A 9,812-nucleotide genomic window follows, 5' to 3' on the forward strand; every position below is an offset into this window, starting at 1 on the left:
ATTGACCTTTTGTGGGGGGTAGAAACGTGCCAAAAACTTGCTTTCCACCTCGTCCCATGTTGTTAGGCTCCCCCTTGGGAATGATTCCAGCCACTTAGCTGCCTTGTCCCTAAGTGAAAATGGGAACAAAAGCAATTTATAGGCATCTTCCTGGACTCCATTGGACTTCACAGTGTCGCAAATTCTCAGAAATTTTGTGAGATGTTGGTTTGGGTCTTCATTAGCACTTCCACCAAATGAACAATGATTCTCCACAAGTGATATTAGCTGTGGTTTGAGCTCAAAATTGTTGGCCTGAATGGGTGGTTTCTGGATGCTGCTACCACAATTCCCAGAGGTTGGGTTTATGTATGAACTAAGAACCCTCCTCTCAGGAATGGCATTGTTTCCATCAGCTCTCTCATGGTTGTGAATTTCTCTATCCATGTTGAGATCTAAAGCTTCCTCAAAATTGTCCTCAGATTCTCCTTCAGATTCTTCTTCTCCTAGTATTCTCTTCCCTCTTGCTTCCCTTCTAAGTCTATGAAGGGTCCTCTCTGGTTCGGTATATGGAGGAGTTGATGTCTCTCCTCTCCTACCTGTCATACAAGAACACAGCACAGGCAACAAACAAGTGAAATACTCTTGGTTAATGGAAGAGTATGGTTAGAGCAGTTGAGGAATTAATTCAAACAGTTAGTGAGTCAGTGAGTTAGTTGCTTGAATTTAAAAGCATAAAGAAAGAAAGCATGTAACAGAGTGCAGAAATTAAAATTCAACAAGTAACTTGTACTGAATTAATCAAAACAAAAAAAATGTGCTCAATCTAGTTAACTTCCAATTTTGAGAATTGTCAATCGAAAACCAATCCCCGGCAACGGCGCCATAAACTTGATGCGCATAAACTTGTTATGCCACGATTTAGGAAATTGCACGATCGGCAAAATTCCTTCCGGCAAGTGCACCGGTTATCGTCAAGTAAAAACTCACAATAGAGTGAGGTCGAATCCCACAAGGATTGGTTGAGTGAGCAATTCAGATTAGAAGTGTGTTCTAGTTGAGCGGAATCAAGATTTAGATGAGAATTGCGGAATGTAAAATTGGCGGGAAACGTAAATGACAAGAAATTGAAATGGCGGAATCTTAAATTGCATGAATTAAAGAGCAGAAGCTAAATTACTGAAATTAAAAGGGAATGGGGGTGATTGCATGAATTGAGTTGCAGAATGTAAAGAGAAAGTGGAAATCAGAAATGGGAATTCATTGGGTTATAGGAGATATTGAGATCTCCGAATCAAAACATGTTTATCTCTTCCTCAACCAATGCGTTCATTGAATTTTGCTTGGCAATCTTATATGATTGGATCCCAATCCCTTGGCTCACCAATTCTCTCTAAAAACAAACAAATTCCCAATCCCTTGGTTTAAATGTTCATAAGAAGAGATGATGCTCGATCACTGATTATACCACACAGTTTCATGAACCACAATTTGGTAGGATTACATGTCACAATATCCATCCAAACCCCAATCCAATTCACTGTGAGAAAGATTCTCTAGCATGAATCCTCCATTCCTTTCCCAAGGTTCCGAAGGATTCCAATTATGGGTAGTTTCTTTCCCAAGACAACTACCCAATGGAATTAGATCGAGAAGCTTTCTAACAAAATTCAAGAGAAAAGATTGAAGAAGAAGATAAACTATTATTGATTCATTGAATTACAATAGAGCTCCCTAACCCAATGAAAGGGGGTTTAGTGAGTCATAGCTCTGAATTCAATTACAAGATATGAAAACTAGCTAAATGAAAAGGTCAAAGTCCTCCCTAACTTAAATTCTATCCTATTTATACACTTTCTATATTGAGCTTCTATTGTGTTTCTTGGGCTTTGAGGCCTCTCCCTGCTTTCCTTTTGCCTTGGGTTTATGATCCATAATCTTGATGAGGCTGTTGATCCAAATTCTGTAATATTCATTGAGCCAACTTAGTGATAATCAAATAAAGACACATGACTCAATAAATTGAAATTTCAGACTCATCAATCCTTCAGGCCCAATCCCATAAACCATGATATTCAATTGGGTTTCATACCAGAGTAAGTTTAAGTTAATGTTTGTGTTCAAATACTAACTTAAACCGCAATATTTTTGGCCAAGAAACCTTTTCCAAGAGTGGCGTTTAAGTTGCAGTTTAAGCTTAAACTGCAGCTTAAACGCCAGACACTTCCAGTGATGCCTTTTGTGGGAGCACGTTTAAGCTTCAGTTTAAGGTTAAACTGAAGCTTAAACGTGGAAATGGAAGAAGGCAGCCCTGGAGGGTAACTTAGTCGAACACGTTTAAGCTTCAGTTTAAGGTTAAACTAAAGCTTAAACGTGGAGATAGGAAAGGCAGCCCTGGAGGTCGAACACGTTTAAGCTCCAGTTTAAGGTTAAACTGGAGCTTAAACGTGGAAATAGAGAAAGCCATCCTGGAGGTCGAACACGTTTAAGCTCCAGTTTAAGGTTAAACTGGAGCTTAAACGTGGAAGCTGAGAAAGGTAGCCCTGGAGGTGTCGAACACGTTTAAGCTCCAGTTTAAGGTTAAACTGGAGCTTAAACGTGGAAATGGAGAAAGCAACCCTGGAGGAGAAAACTTGGTCGAACACGTTTAAGCTCCAGTTTAAGGTTGAACTGGAGCTTAAACGTGGAATTGGCTCCCTGGTGCATTTCCCATTTCTGGCGTTTAACCTCCAGTTTAAGGTTAAACTGGAGGTTAAATGTGGAAATGCTTCCTGAGTGGAATTCTCATTCTGGCGTTTAACCTCCAGTTTAAGGTTAAACTAGAGGTTAAACGTGGAAATGCTTCTTTGGTGAGACTTTCATTCTGGCGTTTAACCTCCAGTTTAAGGTTAAACTGGAGGTTAAACTTCAGTTTCAGCATTTCTTAGCCTTCATGATTCTGGCGTTTAAGCTCCAGTTTAAGCTTAAACTGGAACTTAAACTCCACATGTGATATTCAAGCTTCCTTTATTGATTTTGTTGCTTCCTTGCCTAGCCTCTTCTTTCCTGAAATCATCCAAACAATTGCATCAAAGTCTTGCAAAATTTCATGAGAATTCTTCCATTCATAGCATTCAAGTAATATAACTAAAACTCATGGAATTTGCATCAAAATCATACTGTTTGGATGGTTCATTGTTTTGTTATTCATTTAACCATTCTTGGTTACTTTAAGCTCAAGAAAATGCATAAAACAACTAAAACTAACAGAAAAATGCTAGTGAAACTAGCCTAAGATGCCTTGGCATCACAGTCCCCTTCTTCTCACCCAACTCATCAAGTTTTTGGCGCCGTTGCCGGGGATTGAATAGATTGACAATGATTAAGTGAGGTGGTAGTTTAGATCAAGCACTTTTTCTTTAATTTTGATTAACCCACTAACTGTTTGAATTTTTGCCTGAGATAACTGAAACTTCGCTTTGGCAACAAAGTGAAGTTTTCCTGGAAATTTCTGGCTCTATGCAATGCTCTTGCTTACACAAGAGAAGCAATTTCTGCCACTAATCTCCCAAGTTCATCAACTGTTTGATACTTTGTGCCAGCTAACCTTCTGAATCACATTCTGAGCTTGAAAATATTCAATCATCACTTGAATTGTTTGTGACTGTGCAGATCATGGAGGGGAACTCAACAAATTCTAGCAATCATGAGAGGAATATTCCCACCTTGGATGATAATGTAACCCATAGTTCGAAGCAACTATCCATAGCCATGAATGATGTTGCCCAATGGTTTGAAGCTTTTCCACAAGGAAGCATTATCGGATGGGAAGAACTGATGAGCGAACTCCTAGTCAAGTTGAACCCATCACAGAGAGTTGTTAAGCCAGAGGCAGAAGTGCATCCATTCACACAAGAGAAAGAAATTGAAGGTGCTCGTGCAGTCATAAGCAAAAACAAGCAGATGCATCAGCAGACTCTACAACAACCAGACATGATGGCCAGAAAAATCACTAAGTTGAGACATGCTGTAGTACATACATACAACCTGACTCAAAGCTCATATGGGTGTAATCAAGCTGAACACAGTTTTGGGGTCATTAACCATGAGCAACAAAGTTATGAGCAACTACAATCTCCAAGCAATCACTCTAGCATGCTCCAACACAGGCCTCAGAATGATGTGTACAATCCACCTTGGAGAACAAATTCTAATGGGAGGGGGGTTGAGAACCAAAACCAAAGACCAAGGGATTTCAACTGCAACAATCCCAGCTTCAAAAATCAACATAAAACACACCCCCACAACAACAATCACACACACTTCCAACCCCGTCCTACCTCACCATTCACCTAAAATGACCTTCATCGACCACCACAATTGACACAGCCACAACCACTTCCAACCTTTCAAAGAATCTATATACTAGAAATGCTGATGGAGAGGTTCATGAAAATTCAAGAAGTGATGGCAATAGAGCAGGAAGAAATAAAGAAACATTAAGAGATGATAAGCAAGAACCAAGAGGCCTCACTCATAAGACTTGCAAGGAAGATGGAACAACTGGTTCAAAACCTTGCTGAATTGGGTGAGAAGAAGGGGACTCTGAACCCAAAGAGCCATGAAAAGGATGCTGGATTGAAAGAGAAGGGAGTCATGGAGGAAAGTAAGAAGGCTATGGAAAGAGAAACAGAGGGAAGGAAGCCCATAGCAAGAGGAGGAAACCTAAGGCAACAGAAGCCTCAACTTCCATGAGCACAGAATGAAGGATGTCAAGCTAGTGACAATAAAAGAGCGCTTGTTGGGAGGCAACCCAACCTGAGGTAGTTTTCTTTTCATAGCTGATGCCAAGGCATCTTAGGCTAGTTTCACTAGCATTTTTCTGTTAGTTTTAGTTGTTTTATGCATTTTCTTGAGCTTAAAGTAACCAAGAATGGTTAAATGAATAACAAAGCAATGAACCATCCAAACAGTATGATTTTAATGCAAATTCCATGAGTTTTAGTTATATTACTTGAATGCTATGAATGGAAGATTTCTCATGAAATTTTGCAAGACTTTGATGCAATTGTTTGGATGATTTCAGGGAAGAAGAGGCTAAGCAAGGAAGCAACAAAATCAATAAAGGAAGCTTGAATATCACATGTGGAGTTTAAGTTCCAGTTTAAGCCTAAACTGGAGCTTAAACGCCAGAATCAGGAAGGCTAAGAAATGCTGGAATTGAAGTTTAACCTCCAGTTTAACCTTAAACTGGAGGTTAAACGCCAGAAGTGAGAAGGACACCAAGGAGGGCAGTTCCACGTTTAACCTCCAGTTTAACCTTAAACTGGAGGTTAAACGCCAGAAAGGGGAAAGGCACCAGGGAGCCATTTCCACGTTTAAGCTCCAGTTTGACCTTAAACTGGAGCTTAAACGTGTTCGACCAAGTTTCTCCTCCAGGGTTGCTTTCTCCATTTCCACGTTTAAGCTCCAGTTTAACCTTAAACTGGAGCTTAAACGTGTTCGACACCTCCAGGGCTACCTTTCTAAGCTTCCACGTTTAAGCTCCAGTTTAACCTTAAACTGGAGCTTAAACGTGTTCGACCTCCAGGGCTACCTTTCTCAGCTTCCACGTTTAAGCTCCAGTTTAACCTTAAACTGGAGCTTAAACGTGTTCGACCTCCAGGGCTGCCTTTTCTATTTCCACGTTTAAGCTTCAGTTTAACCTTAAACTGAAGCTTAAACGTGTTCGACTATATTACCCTCCAGGGCTGCCTTCTTCCATTTCCACGTTTAAGCTTCAGTTTAACCTTAAACTGAAGCTTAAACGTGCTTCCACAAAAGGCATCACTGGAAGTGTCTGGCGTTTAAGCTGCAGTTTAAGCTTAAACAAGCTGCAGTTTAAGCTTAAACTGCAACTTAAACGCCACTCTTGGAAAAGGTTTCTGGGCCAAAAATATTGCGGTTTAAGTTAGTATTTGAGCACAAACATTAACTTAAACTTACTCTGGTATGAAACCCAATTGAATATCATGGTTTATGGGATTGGGCCTGAAGGATTGATGAGTCTGAAATTTCAATTTATTGAGTCATGTGTCATTATTTGATTATCACTAAGTTGGCTCAATGAATGTTACAGAATTTGGATCAACAGCCTCATCAAGATTATGGATCATAAACCCAAGGCAAAAGGAAAGCAGGGAGAAGCCTCAAAGCCCAAGAAACACAACAGAAGCTCAATATAGAAAGTGTATAAATAGGATAGAATTTAAGTTAGAGGGGGCACTGGAACTTTTACCTTTTCATTTAGCTAGTTTTCATATCTTTGTAGTTGAATTCAGAGCTATGACTCACTAAACCCCTTTCATTGGGTTAGGGAGCTCTATTGTAATTCAATGAATCAATAATAGTTTATCTTCTTCTTCAATCTTTTCTCTTGAATTTTGTTAGAAAGCTTCTCGATCTAATTCCATTGGGTAGTTGTCTTGGGAAAGATACTACCCATAATTGGAATCCTTCGGAACCTTGGGAAAGGAATGGAGGATTCATGCTAGAAAAGCTTTCTCACAGTGAATTGGATTGGGGTTTGGATGGATATTGTGACATGTAATCCTACCAAATTGTGGTTCATGAAACTGTGTGGTATAATCAGTAATCGAGCATCATCTCTTCTTATGAACATTTAAACCAAGGGATTGGGAATTTGTTTGTTTTTAGAGAGAATTGGTGAGCCAAGGGATTGGGATCCAATCATATAAGATTGCCAAGCAAAATTCAATGAACGCATTGGTTGAGGAAGAGATAAACATGTTTTGATTCGGAGATCTCAATATCTCCTAACACCCAATGAATTCCCCATTTCTGATTTCCACTTTCTCTTTACATTCTGCAACTCAATTCATGCAATCACCCCCATTCCCTTTTAATTTCAGCAATTTAGCTTCTGCTCTTTAATTCATGCAATTTAAGATTCCGCCATTTCAATTTCTTGTCATTTACTTTTCCCGCCAATTTTACATTCCGCAATTCTCATCTAAATCTTGATTCCGCTCAACTAGAACACACTTCTAATCCGAATTGCTCACTCAACCAATCCTTGTGGGATTCGACCTCACTCTATTGTGAGTTTTTACTTGACGATAACCGGTGCACTTGCCGGAAGGAATTTTGCCGATCGTGCAATTTCCTAAATCGTAGCATAACTAGTTTATGCGCATCAAGTTTATGGCGCCGTTGCCGGGGATTGGTTTTCGATTGACAATTCTCAAATTGGAAGTTAACTAGATTGAGCATTTTTTTTTTGTTTTGATTAATTCAGTACATGTTACTTGTTGAATTTCAATTTCTGCACTCTGTTACATGCTTTCTTTCTTTATGCCTTTAAATTCAAGCAACTAACTCACTGACTCACTAACTGTTTGAATTAATTCCTCAATTGCTCTAACCATACTCTTCCATTAACCAAGAGTATTTCACTTGTTTGTTGCCTGTGCTGTGTTCTTGTATGACAAGTAGGAGAGGAGAGACATCAACTCCTCCATATACCGAACCAGAGAGGACCCTTCATAGACTGAGAAGGGAAGCAAGAGGGAAGAGAGTACTGGGAGAAGAGGAATCTGAAGGAGAATCTGAGGACAATTTTGAGGAAGCTTTAGATCTCAATATGGATAGAGAAGTTCACAACCATGAGAGAGCTGATGGAAACAATGCCATTCCTGAGAGGAGGGTTCTTAGTTCATACATAAACCCAACCTCTGGGAATTGTGGTAGCAGCATTCAGAAACCACCCATTCAGGCCAACAATTTTGAACTCAAACCACAGCTAATATCACTTGTGGAGAATCATTGTTCATTTGGTGGGAGTGCTAATGAAGATCCCAACCAACATCTCACAAAATTTCTGAGAATTTGTGACACTGTGAAGTCCAATGGAGTCCAGGAAGATGCCTATAAACTGCTTTTGTTCCCATTTTCACTTAGGGACAAAGCAGCTAAGTGGCTGGAATCATTCCCAAGGGGGAGTCTAACAACATGGGATGAGGTGGAAAGCAAGTTTCTGGCACGTTTCTACCCCCCACAAAAGGTCAATAGGCTTCGATCTGAGGTTCAGACTTTTAGACAACAAGATGGTGAAACTCTCTACGAGGCATGGGAGAGATTCAAGGATTTGACAAGGAAATGCCCACCAGACATGTTCCATGATTGGGTGCAATTGCATATTTTCTATGATGGACTCTCTTATGAATCAAGGAAGGCTGTAGACCATTCATCAGGAGGTTCATTGAACAGGAAAAAGACTGTGGAAGAAGCCATTGAAGTGATTGAGACAGTGGCTGAGAATGAGTACTACTATGCATCAGAGAGGCACAACACTAAGGGAGTCATGGAGCTGAACCATGTTGATACAATTCTAGCCCAAAACAAGGTGTTTGCCAAGCAACTAGCAGAGCTTACCAGGCAATTAGAAACAAAGCAAGTGGCTGCAATACACACACAAGATCAAGAGGAAGTAAGCATTGAAGGAGGTAATTGGGAAGAGGCAAACTCTGTGGGAAACCAACAAAGGCAATCATATGATCCACATTCCAACACTTACAACCCAGGATGGAAAAATCACCCAAACTTTGGGTGGGGGAACCAACAAACCCAACCACAAAACCACAAACCTTACAACCACAACCAACATAACAATTCCACATACCAAAACTCCAACCAAAGATCATACCAAGCCACACAAAACACTTACTCCCAACCATCATATCATGGCCAAAATAATCAACCTACCCAACCTAATCCGAACCAACAATTTCAAGATCAATTAAACCGGATAGAAGGAATGATGGCAACCATGAGTCAAGACATAACCGAATTGAAAAGCTTCAGGGATGATGTGAGAGCTACCTTAAGAAACCATGGTGAAAAACTCAAGAGGATGGAGTCTCAAGTAGGAGAGCTATCTCAACAGGCCCCCAAATCAACTGCAGTGTTCCCTAGTGACACAGAAAAGAATCCTAAAGGGGAACAAAAGAGAGTGAGATGGGAAGAATGCAAGGCCATCACCATATTGAAGGAAGTCTCAGAAGAAGAAGGAATCAGGCCCTCAGAACAGGAGCCAGAAATCTTGAAGGAAGGTGTGGAGGAAGCTAAGCAGGAAAGTGAAACTGAGCAAGCCAAGGAACTGCAAAAAGGCACGATGGAAACATACCAACCAAAAGCACCATTTCCTCAGAGGTTAGGAGGAGGTGAAAAAGGGAAAACCTATTCAAGGTTTTTAGAGAAATTTAAGTCTCTCCATATCAATATTCCCTTTCTTGAGATTCTCCATCAAATGCCTACACACATCACGTATTTAAAGGAATTGTTGAGCAAGAAAAGAGTTTTGAAGGGAGGACAAACGGTAACAATGAACAAAGAATGCAGTGCCCTCATCAAGAAGGACACAGTCTCTAAGAAAACAGACCCAGGAAGCTTTCATATTCCTTGCATCATAGGAGAAACAAAAATTGACAGAGGATTCTGTGATCTAGGAGCTAGCATAAATGTGATGCCTCTAACTCTTATGAAGAGGCTACAACTGAATGAGGTGAGATCCACTGATGTAATCATACAACTGGCTGACAAAACTCAGAAGCAAGCTGAAGGGGTAGTTGAGAATGTGCTGGTGAAAGTGGGAGATTATTACTTCCCCACAGACTTTGTCATTTTGAACATGGAGGAAAGCTACCTACACCCTATCATTCTGGGAAGGCCATTTCTAGCCACTGCTAGAGCACTCATAGATGTAGAACAAGGAGAGCTAATTTTGAGAATACATGATGAACAGCTCATTTTCAATGTTTTCAAACCTGCATCTGAGCCTGAACCAGAACATGAAA

At 40.2% G+C, this 9,812-nt stretch overlaps 1 non-coding gene across 1 annotated transcript; it reads right to left on the reverse strand.

The window, feature by feature from the left end:
* Positions 1 to 8,026: 8,026 nt before the first annotated feature.
* On the reverse strand, positions 8,027 to 8,130 carry LOC148548909 (small nucleolar RNA R71). The gene has a single exon (XR_015898434.1). It is a non-coding gene; the product is annotated as a small nucleolar RNA R71 (small nucleolar RNA).
* Positions 8,131 to 9,812: the final 1,682 nt, after the last annotated feature.

Source organism: Arachis ipaensis, chromosome B8 (assembly GCF_059453495.1).
Source record: "Arachis ipaensis isolate K30076 ecotype BB chromosome B8, ASM5945349v1, whole genome shotgun sequence".
In the NCBI taxonomy this organism is placed as follows: Eukaryota; Viridiplantae; Streptophyta; class Magnoliopsida; order Fabales; family Fabaceae; genus Arachis; species Arachis ipaensis.